Source organism: Thamnophis elegans, chromosome Z, assembly GCF_009769535.1.
Source record: "Thamnophis elegans isolate rThaEle1 chromosome Z, rThaEle1.pri, whole genome shotgun sequence".
Lineage (NCBI taxonomy): Eukaryota > Metazoa > Chordata > Lepidosauria > Squamata > Colubridae > Thamnophis > Thamnophis elegans.
In genome coordinates, this window is record NC_045558.1 from 71,856,924 (window position 1) to 71,875,243 (window position 18,320).

The window sequence follows — 18,320 nt, forward strand, 5'->3', positions numbered from 1 at the left end:
AATTAGGATAAATAATCGGGCCATAAATTGTAAATTGGGATCTGGCGAAAAGACATAAATTTTATTAACAAATTTTTGTTTAGATTTTGTTATGAAGGTATAATCAATCTGGGTCAGAAGAGAGGAGACATGACACAAATAGCAAATAATTCCTTTTTTTAACAACAACAACAACAACAACAATAATAATAATGAAATGTTAATGGATACTTTTGGTGATTATTAATTAGAAATGTTAACATCACTTAGATCTGTCTTAGATTTTAAATGTTTAAATTGTTTTTGTTTTTTATTGAAATTTTTTGAAAAAAAGACTTTTAAAATATTTATCTCCCCTCCCCACCCGAGCCCAACCCGCCCCAACCTCCCCCCCTCCGGCTTCCCAGAACAGATACAGGGTATAAATCTTTAAAAAGATATTCTAACATAAACTTAAAGAAAGTTAGTATCATCTTTCATTTGAGCTTTAACTCCTCTTTTGTAAGTCTAACTCTAAACAAATTATAACATTCCTCGCTTTTTCAGTCATAAACTATCTGGAATTTCTTAGTCCCGTATTTATTTGGAATATACTCAATCCATCTTCTCTACTCCAGTTTATATTTCTCATTTGAGTGGTCCTTAAGATATGCTGATATTTTAGCCATCTCTGCTAAATTTGTTACTTTTAATGTCCATTCTTGTATAGTAGGCAAATCTTCCTTCTTCCAGTATTGTGCCACCAACAGTCTTGCTGCCATTATTAAGTACAAAATCAAATTAGTCTCTATAACAGTACAATCAGTAGTTATACCTAACAAAAATAACTGAGGAGTAAACTTTAAGAACATTTTGCATAATCCACCATATTTTTATCCAAAATGCTTTAACCTTTTTACAAGTCCACCATATATGGTAATATGTAGCACCAACACAATCACATCTCCAGCATTTAGGTTGTAAATTCGGATACATACAGGCCAGTTTTTTAGGATCTAAGTGCCATCTATAAAACATCTTATAAAAGTTCTCTCTCAAATTCTGGGCTTGTGTGAATTTTACATTTCTTACCCATATCTTTCCCCATGTATCCAACATTATTGGTTCTTCAAAATTTTGTGCCCACTTTATCATATAATCTTTGACTAATTCTGTTTCTGAATCCATTTCTATTAATACATTATATAATCTTTTTATATGCCTTTGACTTTGATCCCTAATTTGTTTTAATAAATTATCCTCATTTTGGGTAAAGCCAATTTTTTGATCTTTTTTCCATCTGGCCTGTAACTGTCCATACTGAAACCATGTTTGAATTACCTTTTCTTCTTTTAGTACATTCAAGGGTTTTAGCTGTAATACTCCTCTTTCTATAGTGAGAAGCTGTCTGTATGTAGTTATAGCCTGTTTTGTACTATACTTATGTACTCTGTTGCATGTTTGGGAATTACCCACATAGGTATCTTGTCGTTTAGTTTATGTTGATATTTTTTCCAGACCCGCAGTAGAGCACTCCTTAAGATATGACTTTTGTAATTCTTATCCACCTTCTTGTCATATAACAGAAAAGCATGCCAACCATATACCACATCATACCCTTCGATATTAAGTATTCTATCATCTGTTGAGTTAATCCAATCACTGATTAGTGATAAAACTACTGTTTCATAATATAATTTTAGATTTGGCAATTTTAAACTTCCTCTCTCCTGTACATCTTGCATTATCTTAAGTTTTATTCTCTGCTTCTTCCCTGCCCAAACACATTTATTAATACCCTTCTGCCATTCTAGCAAATTTGCATCTTTTTAAAGTATTGGTATCATTTGAAAAAGAAATAGAAATTTAGGCAAAACATTCATTTTCACTGCTGCTATTCTTCCCAACAAAGATAATTGTAATTTTTTCCAATTTTTCATCTCTGCCTGTATACTATGCCATAGTGGCTCATAATTATACTTATATGGTTTCCCGTTTGAGGTTGAAATATAGACTCCTAGATATTTAACCTTTTTAACTATTTCACATCCTATCATTTTTTCTAAATCTTCCCTTTGATTAGTGTTCATATTTTTAACTAGCATCTTTGTTTTTCTTAGGTTAATTTTAAATCCAGATATTTGGCCATATTGATTAATCATATTCATTAAAACCTTGATAGATTTGTTTGGTTGGGTTAATGTTATAACCAAGTCATCCGCAAATGCATGTAGTCTATATTCTTGATGCCTAATCTTGATTCCCTGTAAATCATCTGATCCCTGTATTTTACTCAACAATAATTCCAGGGTTATAATAAACAATAATGGTGATAGTGGGCAACCCTATCTTGTACCTTTCTCGATTTTAAATGGTTCTGACTATAATTTGGGCTGTTTGTTCCTGATATATTGCTTTAATTGATTGTAGAAAATACTCTCCTACTTGCATCTTTTGCATTGTTTTCATTAAAAATTGCTGATTCACTCGATCAAAGGCTTTCTCGGCATCTAAAAATATAAGTGCTGCGGGGATTTGATTATTCTTTCCCAAATATTCCAATATATTAACAATTTGTCTTACATTACTTCTCATTTGTCTCCCTTGTATAAAACCGGTTTGATCATTATGAATCAGTTGCTGAATAACCAACATTAACCGATTCGTTAATATTTTTGTAAAAAAATTTGTAATCTATATTAAGTAATGATATAGGTTTATAATTTTTTGGTTGACTAAGATCTTGATCTTCTTTAGGTATCAGAGATATGAAAGCTGTCTTCCATTGGGGATAGGTTCCCAATTTACCCGCCCGAGTGTTGACTGTTGAATGAAAGCTGTGTTTTATTATTTTTCTTTTGTTCACATTTTGTTTGTCTTTTGATATTGCACCCCCTTCCCTGTGATTGTAAGCCGCCCTGAGTCCCCTCAGGGAAAAGGGCGGCCTATAAATCTTAATAAAATGACAAAAAAAAAAAAAAAAGATGGGGGCACCTTCCCTTCCACTTGGATTTTATTAAATAATTCCATAAGGAGTTCTACCATTTCTAATTGTAAATTTTTGTAATAAGCCGATGTCAAACCATCTGTATCCGGTGCTTTCCCTGCCTTTAGCTGTTTAATTACCTGGAGGATTTCCCCCGAGGTTATTGGATTGGATTGGATTTATTAAATTTATAGGCTGCCCAATCCCGAAGGACTCTGGGCGGCTTACAGAAAATAAATTTTTAAGAAAAAGGTTAAAAACAAACAGAAGAAAGCGGATTAAAAGAAACACAACATGCACCCAATCTAATCAGGGCTGGACCTCGGTTAAGAGGTCAACAGCCCCAGGCCTGCCGGAATAGCCAGGTTTTAATAGCCTTTCGGAAGGCCATGAGAGTGGGTAGGGTCTGGATCTCTGGGGGTAGTTCATTCCATAGGGCTGGAGCAGCTACAGAGAAGGCCCTCCTCCGTGGTGCCGCCAGCCGACATTGTCTAGCAGATGGCACCTGGAGAAGGCCCACTCTGTGCAATCTTATCGGTCGTTGGGAGGTGTGCGGCAGAAGACGGTCTCGTAGATATCCGGGTCCAAGGCCATGTAGGGCTTTAAAGGTAATAACCAGCACCTTGAATCGTGCCCGGAGACAGATAGGGAGCCAGTGCAGCTTGCAGAGGATAGGTGTAGTGTGGGTGTACCTTGCTACACCCAGTATTGCTCGCGCGGCTGCATTCTGGATTAATTGTAGTCTCCGAACACTTTTCAGGGGCAGCCCCATGTAGAGCGCATTACAGTAATCCAATCTTGAAGTGACGAGGGCGCGAGTGACTGTTTGCAGTGCCTCCCGGTCCGAATAGGGCCGCAACTGGTGCACCAGGCGAACCTGGGCAAAGGCCCCCCTGATCACAGTCGACAGGTGATGTTCTAATGTCAGCTGTGGATCCAGGAGGACCCCCAAGTTGCGGACCCTCTCTGAGGAGAGTAAATTTTCTCCCCCCAGGCTTAGGGATGGACTAGCTGGACTGTCCTTAGGGGGCAACATCCACAGCCACTCAGTCTTGTCAGGATTCAGTGCGAGTTTGTTCACGCCCATCCAGACTCTTAACAGCTTCCAGGCACTGGAACATCACTTCCACCGCTACACTGAGTTGGCACGGGGCGGAAAGATACAACTGTGTGTCATCTGCGTACTGGTGGTATTTAATCCCATGCCGATGAATGATCTCACCCAGTGGCTTCATGTAGATATTAAATAGGAGGGGGGACAAGACCGCCCCCTGCGGCACCCCATAATTAAGGGGCCAAGGGGTCGACCTCTTCCCCCCAACCAACACCGACTGCGACCTGTCGGAGAGGTAAGAGGAGAACCACCATAAAACTGTGCCTCCCACTCCCACCCCCTCCAGCTGTCGCAGAAGGATACCATGGTCGATGGTATCGAAGGCCGCTGAGAGGTCAAGGAGCACTAGGATAGAGGAATGTCCTCTATCCCTGGCCTGCCAGAGATCATCCGTCAGTGCGACCAAAGCGGTTTCGGTGCAGTAACCAGGCCTGAAAAGGGTCTAGATTATCTGCTTCATCCAAGGTCCATCGGAGTTGAAGGGCCACCACCTTCTCAACAACCTTCCCTAAAAAAGGGAGGTTGGAGACTGGACGATAGTTTTTAAGAATAGCTGGGTCCAGAGAAGGCTTCTTGGGGAAGGGTCTCACCACTGCCTCCTTCAGAGGCTGTGGAAAAGATCCCTCTCACAAAGACGAGTTCGTAAGCCAGCCTCGTGTTACCTCCCTGCTGGTCGAGACTGGCCAGGAGGGACGCGGATCCAGTAAACAGGTGGAGGCACTCATCGCTCCCATGGCCTTGTCCACTTCCTCAGGGGTGACAAGCTGGAATTCATTCCAGTAAATCTGAGCAAGACCCTCCCTCGGCATCTCCGTTGGCACTGTCCAAATGGAGTCAAGGTCTGTCCGAATCTGAGTGATTTTGTCCGACAGAAACTGAGCAAACTCCTCAGCCCGTCTCTGTAAGGCATCCCCCGTGTCCTCCCCTTTCAGGAGGGAACGGGTTATCCTAAACAGGGCGGGATTCAGCGGACGCAATAAGAGCGGAAAAATGTGCACATTTTGCCGCCCGTATTGCCACTAAATAAGTCCTAATAAAGGCTCTTAATAGTGTTCGGTCGGATTTGGAGTTGCTCGCCCTCTAGCGTTGCTCTAAGTGTCTCTTGGCGCTTCATCTCCCGGAGTTCCTCAGTAAACCAAGGTGCCCTCCTAGATCCACTGCCGCGGAGAGGCCGCAAAGGCGCAATCCAATCTAGCGCCTCAGTCGCAACTATATTCCAGGCGGCGACCAAGGACTCTGTTGGATTGTGGGCGAGAGTGTCAGGTATCTCTCCACGCTCCTTCTGAAATCCGAGCGGGTCTATCAGGTGCTGGGGCGGAACCATTTAATCGGTTCCACCTCCCTGCAGTGTGGGAGTAGCTTCCGAAAATCAAGCTTCAACAGGAAGTGATCTGACCATGACAAGGGCGAGATCTCTATTCCCCTTAGCTCCAGATCACGTCTCCACTGCCCCGAGAGAAACACTAGGTCGATCGTGTGTCCTGCTCTATGAGTCGGACCCTGAATTACCTGGGTCAAATCCATGGTTGTCATGGAAGCCATGAACTCCTGAGCCCCATCAGAGCGTTCTGCTAGAGATGGCAGGTTGAAGTCCCCCAGAACTATCAGTCTGGGGAACTCAACCACCAACCCGGCTACTGACTCCAGGAGCGCAGGCAGGGCTGTTGTGACGCAGCTGGGAGGTAGGTACGTCAAAAACAAGCCCCTAGGTCCAACTTCAAGAGCAGAGACTCACACCCCACAATCTCTGGAGCAGGGATCCTGCGAGGAACTAATGATCCTCGGATAATAATTGCCACTCCCTCACCCCTTTACTGGTGTCGTGGTTGGTGGAGCACCTGGAACCCTTCTGGGCACATTTCTGAGAGGGGGACTCCTTCCTCATGGCCCAGCCAGGTTTCAGTAATACATGCAAGGTCTGCCCCCTTATCAAGTATTAAGTCCCAGACGAGGGGAACTTTATGAATCACAGACCTGGCATTTAGCAGCAACAACCTGAGACCAGGGCCCTGGCTTCTCTTGCCACCAGATCCTTGAGTTGAGCTTGCAGGGCCGGAACAAGGGATCTCTGTGATGTAGCGAGCCCTTCTTCCCCGGTAATGGCTAGCCCTGTAGCTCTCGCCATACCTGCCCCTCCCCATTATGACCGGGATGCTCTGACCTGCCCCCATCCTCGTAGACCCCCCCTCTCCGAAGGCCCCCGCTTTTCCCGGCAGACTGCATCTATCATTCATTAAAGGACGAGAGGTAGGCTCGGGCCCCCTTCCATTTCTGCTTATGCACTCAGTGGAGGAGGCACCAGGCTGCTCTCTCGGTCCTCTCATGTATACACACAGTCACTCCCTCATACATACCCCACTATGGTCATTTAAAAACATAGAAAAATACAATGGTTCAATAGTATAAAATTAATTAAATTGAGTGGGATCATTCATCGTCATTCACACCATACATACTCCATCAACAAACAAACAATTGCGCAGATCTTAAAATTCCGCACAAGTGGATTCATACAGATTCGGAGGTTGGAACTGATGATGATGAAGGAGGGAGAGTTCCTCACTCCCTCTTCCCCCTTGTAAGTCCGGAAAGTACAAAAGGGGCCCGAGGGCCCAGAGTCTAAAATGGTTGGAGCGGTTGCAGGGGGAGGGGGGGTAGGCGCCAGTTTGAAAGATGGTAAATTCACGGCTTCGCCCCCCACCGCTTCTTGTCGTTGACTCAAAAGTGGCGCTGTCGAAGATGGTACCCCTGAGGGAGCAGCAGATGGCGCCAGCCGCACTGATCGTAGTAAAACAAGCAAAATGTCGGCAGCAAAGTATCTGGCAGCACGAAAGCCCCGCAGCGGCAACAACAAAGCAAAAAGAAGGCCGCACCAAGAGAGAAGGAGGGGGGGAGGCCTAGAAGAACTGCGGTGGCAGCAAAAGACCAGCCGCCCAGTCCCGGCACCCATTGTTGTAACGACTCACCGCCCCCTCGTCGGGGGGAGGCGCAGACCTCCGCCCAGCACAGGTCCAGCAGGTCCAGCACAGGTCCAGAGTCCCCCACCAGCAGCACAACCAAAAAACGCCCGCCACTCGCGTGCTGCCATTGCCCATGCAATGCTGCCGCCGCCGCCAGTCCGCAAAGAGGCATGGAAGCACAAAAACACCGTCCAGGGGCCGCCCGAAAGCGACCCCCCTCCAGGTAATCGCTTCTCTGGCTTGCCCGATGATTAATCTCCTGCAGGGACTCCCTTTTTTTCATATCCGGAGTCTCAGTCCCATGAATTGGTTGATTCAATCTTTCCCTCTGCTCGTCCTTAAGTATAAGTTTTTTTTCTTTGTCCAGGCATCTATCTATATATAAACCTTGTATTTTGTCACTCGTGTACAATCCTGTAAAAAGTTCACGAAAGGCCTTTTGAATCACATCCTGTTGATACACTTCCTTCCCTTTCGATATATTGAGAGATTTTTGTTTCTTCCTAGTCAAATATGCTAACCATCTGCCAGGTTTATTTGCGTTACAGAAAGTATTATGTTTTGCATATAACAGGTTAGTAGCCACCTGGTCTGACATCAGCATATTAAACTGTGCTTGTAATAAGGTAATTGCTTCGTTAATCTTCTTATCTCCTGGGTTTAATATTAACTCCTGTTCTCTCTTCCTAATCTCTTCCTCTAGTTCATTTCTTTTTCCCCCTGTTTATGTCTATGTAACCTATTTAAATTTATTACGACTCCTCGCATGTACGCTTTACTTGCATCCCAGACCATTTCCATAGATGTGCCCTTATTCATATTGAAGGCAAAATATTCTCTCAACAATTTTTTACATTCATTAACATTTTTCTCATATCTAAATAAATTTTCATTTAATCTCCAAGTCCTTCTAGCTTCCTTCCCAAATTCCAACTCCATCCAAACCGGGTTATGATCTGTTAAAGCTCTGGAACTTATCTTCGTCTTCTTTACCCTAGAAAGCAAATCATTTGTTGTTAATATAAAGTCAACCTTGGAAAAGGATTGATGTCTGTCAGAAAAGAATGTAAAGTCCTGTTCTTTTGCATTTCTTTCTCGCCAGCTGTCTCTTAGCTCCATATCATCCATCATATTGAAAAAAGACTTAGGTAACTTCGCTCACGTTTGGATGTTTTGCAGAAGATCCTTCTTGTCTTTCTTGGTATCCAGAACACCGTTCCAATCACCCATTAATATGCAAGATTATAGTCCCACTGTATTAACTTAGTATGGAGCATTTTGTAAAAAAATTCTTGTTCTTGATTGATAGCATATATTCCCATTAAAAGCATCTTTTTCCCTTCTAATACCAGTTCTATTGCAATATATCTTCCTTGGGAATCTGCTTCAATTAATTCAGCTTTCATGTCCTTTCTTAAGTATATAACCATACAATTTTTCTTCTCCGTTTATTTTGTTAACACATAATGTTTATTTTGTTAACATGTAATTAACTACGATAATAATGAAATGATAACCTTAATTAGTAAAATGTTGTGGCTATCAGTGAGTGGTTTCAGGATGCTCTTGGGATACAGGATAATGAGCAGCTCTTGCTCGTTAGGGTCTTCTCCTGCAGATAAAAGACTGATGGTGCCACGCCTTAGTTGCAGAAGTCAATGTTCGTGGTTCGTCATTCGTTTGTTCATGAGTTCAGTTCCGTGATTCAAAGAGGCACTTGGATAGTGATTTGCTTTCTGTAAACCTCGTTTGCTGTAAGAGTTTTGTTTTTGCATTTGCTGTGTAACTTTTTGCCAGAGACTTTACCTACGTTTATTTTGGGCTCGCAGCCAGCTTGAGCCAGGACTGATAAAAGATATTTCCTTTGAAGTTCTGCCTCTCTGTCGTTTGTGAAGGAGCAAAGAGGGGGGTCAGAACAGTTTGACTTCTGCCCGACAAACCTCCATTCATAAAAATATGGAACAGCTTTACGCTGAAAATGCCAGACTGAGCCAGCAAATAGCCGTATCGGCTGACCAAATTGATCAGCTGCAGAGAGCTGCAACCCCCCCCCCCCAGCCAAGGAGGAAGTGCCCAGTAGCCATTTCAGATAAATTTGATGGGAATCAGGCCATGTTTGCCGCGTTTCTGGGACAATGCCAGCTGTTCCTGAGTTTGAGAGCAGAGGACTTTCCCACTGACCGGATGAAGGTGGGATTTATTATTAGTTTGCTCTCAGGCACAGCTGCCCGTTGGGTTACCCCCTTGTTAACTCAGCCGAGCCCTTTGTTGGATGTCTTCCAAGGTTTTTGTCAATACTTTAAACGTATGTTTGAGGATCCCATTAAGGGGGAAACATCAACTAGACGTCTGAAGTCACTGCAGCAGGGGAGTGGTTCATTGCAAGACTATGTCAGTGAATTCAGGCTGCGTAGCCAGGATTCAATGTGGAATGAACCAGCTCTGATGGACACTTTGTAGGGGATAGTGTGGTGCCCCGACAGGAGTTGGTGGAGCTGCCGCCAGACTCCGACGCTGAGGGGTCTTATGAGTTGGCCTTGGAGGAGGTGGAGGACCCTGGACAGGGTTTTAGGGCTCGGCCGGAGCTATTAGAGCCGCCGCCAGACTCCGACAGTACGGGGGCTGGTGGGTCGGCCTTGGAGAGGGTGGAGAACCCTGCACAGGGTGTTAGAGCTCAGCCGGAGCTGTTAGAGCTGCCGCTAGTCTCCGACATTACAGGGGCTGGTGGGTCGGCCTTGGAGAGGGTGGAGGACCCTGGACGTGTTGACGCGGCACAGGGCGGGAGGAGATGTGGTGGCCACCGGATACCTGGGGAGCATTGGATCAAGGGGAAGGTTCCTGCAGATATTTGGGAATCATGAAGGAGGAAATGAGTGTGGGCCATTTTATGGACAATCCATTCCGATCACATCCGGACCGTCAGACCCGGGGGAAGGGCCAGCAGTGGGGGATAGTGTTGTGGCTCGGTAGGAGCCTTTGGAGCTGCTATCAGTGAGTGGTTTCAGGATGCTCTCGGGATGCAGGATAATGAGCAGCTGTTGCTCGTTAGGGTCTTCTGCAGATAAAAGACTGATGGTGCCACGCCTTAGTTGCAGAAGTCAGCGTTCGTGGTTCGTCGTTCGTTTGTTCGTGAGTTCAGTTCCATGATTCAAAGAGGCATTTGGATAAGTGATTTGCTTTCTGTAAACCTGATTCAAAGAGGCACTTGGATAAGTGATTTGCTTTCTGTAAACCTGGTTTGCTGTAAGAGTTTTGTTTTTGCATTTGCTGGGTAACTTTTTGCCAGAGACTTTATCTACGTTTATTTTGGGCTCGCAGCCAGCTTGAGCCAGATATTTCCTTTGAAGTTCTGTCTGGCTGTAGTTTGTGAACGAGCGAAGAGGGGGGTCAGAACAGTAAAATAAACTGGAATAAATTGTAATCTGGGACTTAGGGAAAAGACATATAAATCTTATTAATAAATTTCTTTTTACAGCTGGTTATAAAGGTATAATCTCTTGGGCCTGAGGAGAGGAGAGGTGAGATAAATAGTAAATAATTTTTTGCTAACTACAATAATAACAAGGAAATGTTAATGGATAATATTTAATGATGTATACAGGCGTGTTGTACTGGTAAAAGCAAATTGGACAGAAGCGTTAATTTGTGAGTTGCGAGGGAAAGAAGGAGAGGAAATGTTAGATATCCTACTAGCTGACTCTTTTTTAGAATATGTTATAAAGATGTAAAGTTATGGCAGACTCATTGAGATTGCGAAAGTATGCCAGTAGGTAGTTGTGTCTTCAAATATAAATGATTTTAGATAAAAATACCTTTAAGTAACTGTAATCAAATGAAAATTGTGGTACAGTGATAGTAAAATACATAAATTCTAAAATGTACAACTTAATTTGAATGAAGTATATGCAATTATTGTGGAAGAAACGCACGAAATGTATCTGTAACCAATTGACATGCTTTCTACAAGATGTGACGAAAGCTGATTCTTTTTTTTCTTATGTTTTTGTTTTATAAAAACAATTTTTTTTTAAAAAAAAAGTCATCTCTCAGGTCCATTCTCCTGGGGATCAGGCGGGGCGGGGCGACTTCATGGCATCTGTAGACTTGATGGAAGCGTATCTGCATATCCCAATCCTATCTGCCCATCGCAGATTCCTCCATTTCTCCCACAAGGGGCACCACTTCCAGTACAGGGCTCTCCCATTCAGTCTAGCCTCTGCCCCGCACACGTTCACAAAGGTCCTGGCAGCATTGGCGGTTCACCTGTGATTCCACCCGGTGGGACTCCAATGTTACCTAGACGGCGTGCTCATTCAGGCCCAATCACGCATGCAGGTAATTCACAACCTGAATCTGATAATCCACATATTGCAGTCCCTGGGTTCTCTGTCAACTTCCCCAAGAGCCATCTGTCACCCTCGATGAGAATCCTTCATCTAGGTACAGTAATAGACTCTGTAGCAGGACTTGTTCGACTTTCTTCAGAATGTCTCACAAATCTTCAAACCTTGGTACGTCATGTCCGTGCAAGTCGGTCAGTTTCCATCCTGACATTGGCCCACTTGCTGGGCAAGATGGTGTCATGCATAGGGATAGTGCCCTGGGCCTGTCTTCATTCTCAGCCACTCCAAAGGACACTCATCCCTTATCAATGCCAGCGCATGAGCAACTCGTTGTGAACAGTCACTCTATCACCAGGCCTCCACTGGTTCTTAGGGTGGTGGTCATCTCCGGTCCTGCGTCACGGGTTCGACATTTGGGAGCCGGATCGTATCACGATTACGACGGATGCGAGCCTTTATGGCAGGGGGGCCCTGTTGGAATCCAAACTGGTGCAGGGTTGTTGGACAATCTCAGACCTGCGCCATAATATAAACTGGCTACAACCAAAGGAGCCCGACTAGCCCTCCTTCATTTTCGTCAATCACCATGTGCTCCTTCTGACGGACAATGTAGCCACAAAGGCTCACATAAACCATCAGGGGAGGACTTACTCCAAGTGCCTCTGGCTGGAAGCTCAGAAACTCGGATTCTAGGCGGAGAAGAACCTGGCCTCAATAACATCGAAGCACATTTCGGGCATAGCCAACCATCAGGCCGACTGGTTGAGTCGGGTGACGGGCGACCACGCCAAGTGGCAGCTGATTCCAGAACTGTTCCACAGGATTTGTCACTGCTTCGGCTCCCCATTGGTGGACTTGTTCACGAGCCCAACCAATGATCAACTGCCCCGGTTCTTTTCCCACTTCCCAGCACGCAACGTGGAGAGGTCAGATGCCCTCAGAAGTCCATGGCCTCCGGGCCTTTTTTATGTCTTTCCCCCTCTCCCTCTAATCCAGGGGACCCTGAGGAAGATAGTGATAGAGAGGGAACACATCATTCTGGTAGCCCCATATTGGCCAAGACGCCCTTGGTTTGCGGACCTTGTCCAACTATCCGTATGTCCCCCGTGGAGGATTCCTTAGGAGGAGATTGCCCTGTGCCAGGGGGTCCTATTCCATCCGGAGCCCCAGTGGCTTCATCTGACCGCCTGGCACTTGAGCGGCGCCTCCTGAGGGACGCTAACCTGTCAGCCAAGGTCATTTCTACCATTGAAGTTTCCAGGCGCCCGTCGACCACACGGATTTATAACTCGATGTGGTCGACGTTTGTTTCCTGGTTCAACCTTTCTCCAGCCAACGCCTTGGTTGCCCAAGTCCTTGAATTCCTACAACATGGCTTACACCAAGGTCTTTCTCATAACATCTTACGGAGACAGGTGGCTGCTCTGTCCTCCATTCTGGCAGGGGACGGCCGCTTCTCCTTGTCCCGTTCCCTTAGTCAAATGGTTCCTTAAAGGGGCGGCAAACCTGTGTCCTCCAGTGCATCAGTTTCCAATGTGGGACCTCTCTCTAGTCCGTAGGGCTCTCACGGGGCCACCATTTGAACTGTTAAGAACAGCACACCTCAGATTTTTAACCCTAAAGTTGGCCTTTCTAGTCACCGTTGCTTTGGCTCAACGAATCTGAATTAGGGGCACTGTCATCCAAGGATGACCTCTGTCAATTCCACCAGGATAGGGTCATCCTTAGGCTAGATCCGACCTTCCTCCCGAAGGGCAATTCCCTCTTTCACAGATCCCACAAGGTCATACTCCCTAACTTCTGTCCCTCTCCTTCTCACGAGAGGGAACACCTTTGGCACCGACTAGATGTCCGCTGCGCTTTGCGCATTTATCTCAGGCGTACATCCCCCTTCTGTAATTCTTATTTTTTTAAATAGTAGGTTAGACTTCTGTCCCTAAAGTTTTAGTAGAAACAGTGAATCAGGAAAATGGGGATTAATAGTATCTATTACAATGGGGATTAAAGTATATAAATATTTCATTTGAAATTAGAGTGTGTATTCACAAAAACTGAATATAAACTCTAACTTCAAATAAAATATTTATATTCTGGCAGTGTAACGTGGCAAAATCCTTGTCCAATTCTTGGATCTTTTTCAGTGTAAGAGATGTGAAGTTTCTCTTTTTGAAAAGACAGCAGTCTGCATCTGTTTTTCTGTTTTAATAATTTGTAGACCTTTTATCATTGTGAAGAAACTCTTACATTAACATGCAGATATTCTGGATCATTGCTGTAATCCTGCAATTTGGAAAATTTCATTGACAGTTATCAATATCAGAGAAAGTGTTATTATTTTTTCTGTTTTCATCCTATATGAAGTCCTATATGCAATCCCCTGGGAATTAATAGTTCAAGAGTAGGTAAACAGGGAGAAACTGATGTTTGGTTACTCATTAACAAAGATACTTGGATGGTTTTGTTTCAATAATTCTCTGTATACATAAGTATAAGTATAATATTTATTGTCATTGTACTTAAATACAACAAAATTGGTTTTAACCTCACTGGTGCAAAATTATAACAGAAATGAAAAAAGAAAGAAAAAGAAAAAAAACTAGTGTGTTCATAGAGTGTTTGTGATTGTATTTAAAAGTCTCATAGCCCAAGGATAGAAACTATCTTTAAACCTGTTTGTTCGGCTGGCTATACCTTGATGTCTTCTGCCTGATGGTAGGAAGTGCAAAGAGACACTGACCAGAGTGTGAATCATCTCTGAGTATAAAGCAGCGAGATCTGGCAAAGTCATCCAGTGGTGTCGGAGGGCAACCAATGGTTTCTTGTGCCGAATTGAACACTCTCTGTAGTGCTTTCCTGTCCGCAGCTGTTAAACCAGCATACCATACTGTAATACAATATGTAAGGACACTTTCTATGGTGGACCGATAGAAAGAGGTCATCAGCCATTGGTCCACCTGATTTTTTCGTAGGACTCTAAGGAAATGAAATCTCTGTTGGGCCTTTCCAATCACCAGAGACATGTTGTTTTTCCAGGTGAGATCTTGACTAAGAAGCACTCCCAAGAATTTAAAAAAGGAAACCCTCTCCACACAGCCCCCCTTGATATATAGTGGGGGTAGGTTCCTCTCTGTGCTTCTGGAAATCTAGCACCATCTCCTTTGTCTTACTAGTATTTAGTTGTAAGTTGTTTCTTGAGCACCATGCGGATATCTTCTGGACTTCTTCCTTGTATGCTGATTCGTCCCATCCAGTTATGAGACCCAGCACTATTGTGTTGTCTGCAAACTTTATTATGATGTTAGATGAATGTATGTTTAGAGAAAATACAGTCACCATGAAACTGCCTTTATTTAGATTTTTTCCTAGCTCTTGTTAAAGAAATTGTGAATTAGAGATTGCATACATATTGTAAAATTATGAGAGGCTTTTTCCTGTGACATTTTAATAGGTCATTAATAGGACACAATTAACTCATTTCAAACTCTTAAATGATTGGATCTTGATAGTTTTGGGCATGAGAAAAAAAGTCATAAATATATGATTTCCTTTACCTCTCCATTACTTCTGATTGCATTTCCAATATCTTGGATTGACTATTTCCCCCACTTCTCCCAATTAAAAATATTTATTGATCTATGATATTTAAAAGTTTGTTAAAAATAAGCAATGAATTGAAAATAAAACATTTAAAAAAAACTATTTATTAGTGTTTTTAGCAATAGTAGAAGGTAATACAAGCATCCATAAAGGTTCTGATGCAATTGAGCGCTTTTTGTCATTCCATATCTCGTAGAAGTCAAACACACAAGTTGACTCTTGCCCTGTGATTTCTACATGAGAGGAAGCAATTTTTCAACCTTGCATTATCTGGAGGAGTTCAGATCTTTTTTATTGTTTGTTCAAAAAAACTATGGTTAGAGTTCAAAAGTTTTTACACACACAAACACACACACACACACACACACTTTTTATTAACTCTGATTTGTTATGCTATCTGTGCTAATATACTTGGTTAACAATTGTTTCATACCAGTCAAAATACAATTAGTGGAACGGAGTACCTTGTGTGTTGTATATTTCAAATACAAAAAACTCTGGGTATGTCAAGTATTCTATCATAGGAAATCTGTGCCTGTTTAAATAACTTTGGTTAAAATTAATTGTATTTTATTTTCCAGACCCAGAACTGTTGTTAATTAAGAATGGAAGTGAAAGCTTCCAATTGCCTCCTCTTGGCCATCTGGAAGGAGGAGGATAGGACTGTGCAAACCTGAAGTTTGCTATGGCTTGTTTCTTTTTCATGCACGTGTTTACAACAAAGTTCCCTGAAGTTGGAATACAGTCTTGATTGTGCCTCCCAGATCTGTTTAATGGAAATAGAAAAGAAAATAAAAAGTGCAAAATACATGTAGTGGACTATCTTAAGTGAGTTTCTTAAGTATGTATTTGCGATTTACTGTCTGGAAGAACTTATTCTGACTTTTTTTTTTACTATTTCGATGAAATTCCGGGGTCTGTCAAAATACTGTAGCATACACTGAAAGCATATATTGTTAGCTTGGACTTATGCATCTGTTTTTGAATAAATGAAAGATTGGGATTGGCAAGGAACAAGGAATTCATATTTATTTATTATTCATTATAGCAATAGCACTAACATTTATATACTGCTTCATGGTGCTTTACAGCCTAAGTGGTTTACAAAGCGGTTTACAGAGTCAGCATATTGTCCCCAACAATCTGTGTCCTCATTTTATCGATCTTGGAAGGATGGAAGGCAGAGTCAACCTTGAGCAGGTCAGGATCAAACTCCTGGAGTGAGCAGTGAGTGAGCCTGCAATACTGCACCAGCACAGCTCTGTGCATTGATACATATACATTGTATACATTGTATAGAGTAAGGCATCTATAGAGGTCATGCATTCACTGATATACAAATTTAAGTAAAATATCAGCATACGTATAACTATATCTATACAGGCAGTATTCGGCTTACGATCACAATTGAGCCCAAAATTTCTGTTGTTAAGTGAGAGATTTGTTAAGTGAGTTTTGCCTCATTCTATGACCTTTCTTGCCTCAATTGTTAAGTGAATCACTGCAGTTGATAAGTTAGTAACTCGGTTGTTAAGTGAATCTGGCTTCCTCATTGACTTTGCTTGTAGAAGGTCACAAAAAGAAAAACCAGAAAGTCCAGTTGCTTCATAGACTTATCTTTCATAAAATAGAAGAAGGTGATGTTTCCAGATGGCTCAGTATTTGTCCCCAAAACATTTCTTATGAAGTAAGCAATTAATCCTAGTTCCTAATGTTGTTTGGATTTCTGGGTACTATGTTTTTGGTTGAACTATTTTTGACTAAAATGTATAGAATTTAAAATTACAGAAACCTGAGGACTAGATTTTGAGATTTTATTCAAACATGAAAAGAATCCTTAATGTTGTATATCTTTTTATTTTTATATTGCAATAAAGACTGTTTTCCAGATGTTAATAATTTCCAAGATGAAAAGTGGGCTGGAGAGGGAAGCTAGAATTTATTTTTGTTTAATCAAGGGATAATGGTAAAAGTTCAGAATTATTTTCTGGAATTTGAACATACTATAAATGGTGATGCTGCAATAGCTGCTCTTAAATGAGGAGAAAAATATTCTATTGTTTAAAAGCGAAGGTTTTTTCAGTTCAGTGAATGATTGCCTTTATCTTCACATGGGGACAAAAGATTGATACTGTCTGAAGAGAAATGAGTACTATTTTTAAGGTAAAATAATGTATTTAGTATTTTAATTTACAAACTGATTGATCAAAATTGAAAGCCATATGTTAGAGAATGTTTACCTCAGTCCTTAGCTATTCCCCACTATGTAAGTTACTCTCTTTCTTAAATATATAGGTTATAATACCATATTGTTGAAATTTGTGAAACAGCCAATTATTACTAATTTATCTTTACACCCTATGACCTATGTTCTAAGGTAACCATTGAGTCAATATCTCATAATCTGCTGCATTGCATATTATACTAGGATTTGTACACAGTTCACATACACTGTTTTCCTGATGGCCATATAAGATTGCTTGAATGAAACGACATACTTTATTTGGAGACATCTCCAACGAAATCTTTAACAAATCAGTTAAATATTGTTGTATTTGTTGCTAGTTAAAGTCAATAACTTTAAATTTAGTAGTTGTGCACTTCACATTTCAGAGACTAAAGGAAAGGCTATTTAGTTTACTGCCTTGCTATTGCTCTACACGTATCTATATGTGTAAAAATATAGATAGTCCTCAACTTATGACCACAAATGAATCCAGAATTTCTGTTGCTAATCAAGACAGCTTTTAAGTGAATTTTGTCTCATTTTATGACCTTTCTTGCCACAGTTGTTAAGTGAATTACTGCCGTTGTTAAGTAAATCTGGCATACCATTGACTTTACTTATCAGAAAGCAAGGTGGAAAAGGTGATCACATGACCTAAGGTCACAAACTATCATAAATATGAATCAGTTGCCAAGCAGCCTAATTTTGATCACGTGGGGATGCTGCAACAGTTGTCCTAAAATGGTCCTAAGTCCCTAAACAGTTATTAAATTAAATGTTGTAAGGCAATAACTACCTATACACCTAAATGTTGTTCGAGTTGATATTAATTTCCAGGTAGTCCTTGGGTTTTGAGGGGAGTTGGGACCAGAATGTAATGTGATGTGACTGCATTGCTTAGTGATGGAAGTCCCAGTTGTCATCATAATCCCAGAACTGTATGAGGAGGCAAGAGTCCTAGGTGCACCTGGCAAACACTATGGAGTGGGTGGGTACTGCATGGATGCCATGTATAGTTACTATGACATATGGGTGAGTTGGGGGTCACAGGCAAGTTGAATATGTGACTGGGATCTCATATGCTGTAACAAGACTCCTTGGGAATAAAAATGGCAAAAGCAACATATAGGATAAA

At 42.1% G+C, this 18,320-nt stretch overlaps 1 protein-coding gene across 2 annotated transcripts in view; it reads left to right on the forward strand.

The window, feature by feature from the left end:
* CDK13 (cyclin dependent kinase 13) overlaps positions 1 to 18,320 on the forward strand; it is a 103,833-nt gene that overhangs the window by 41,898 nt on the left and 43,615 nt on the right. The gene's annotated exons all lie outside the window — the stretch shown is intronic.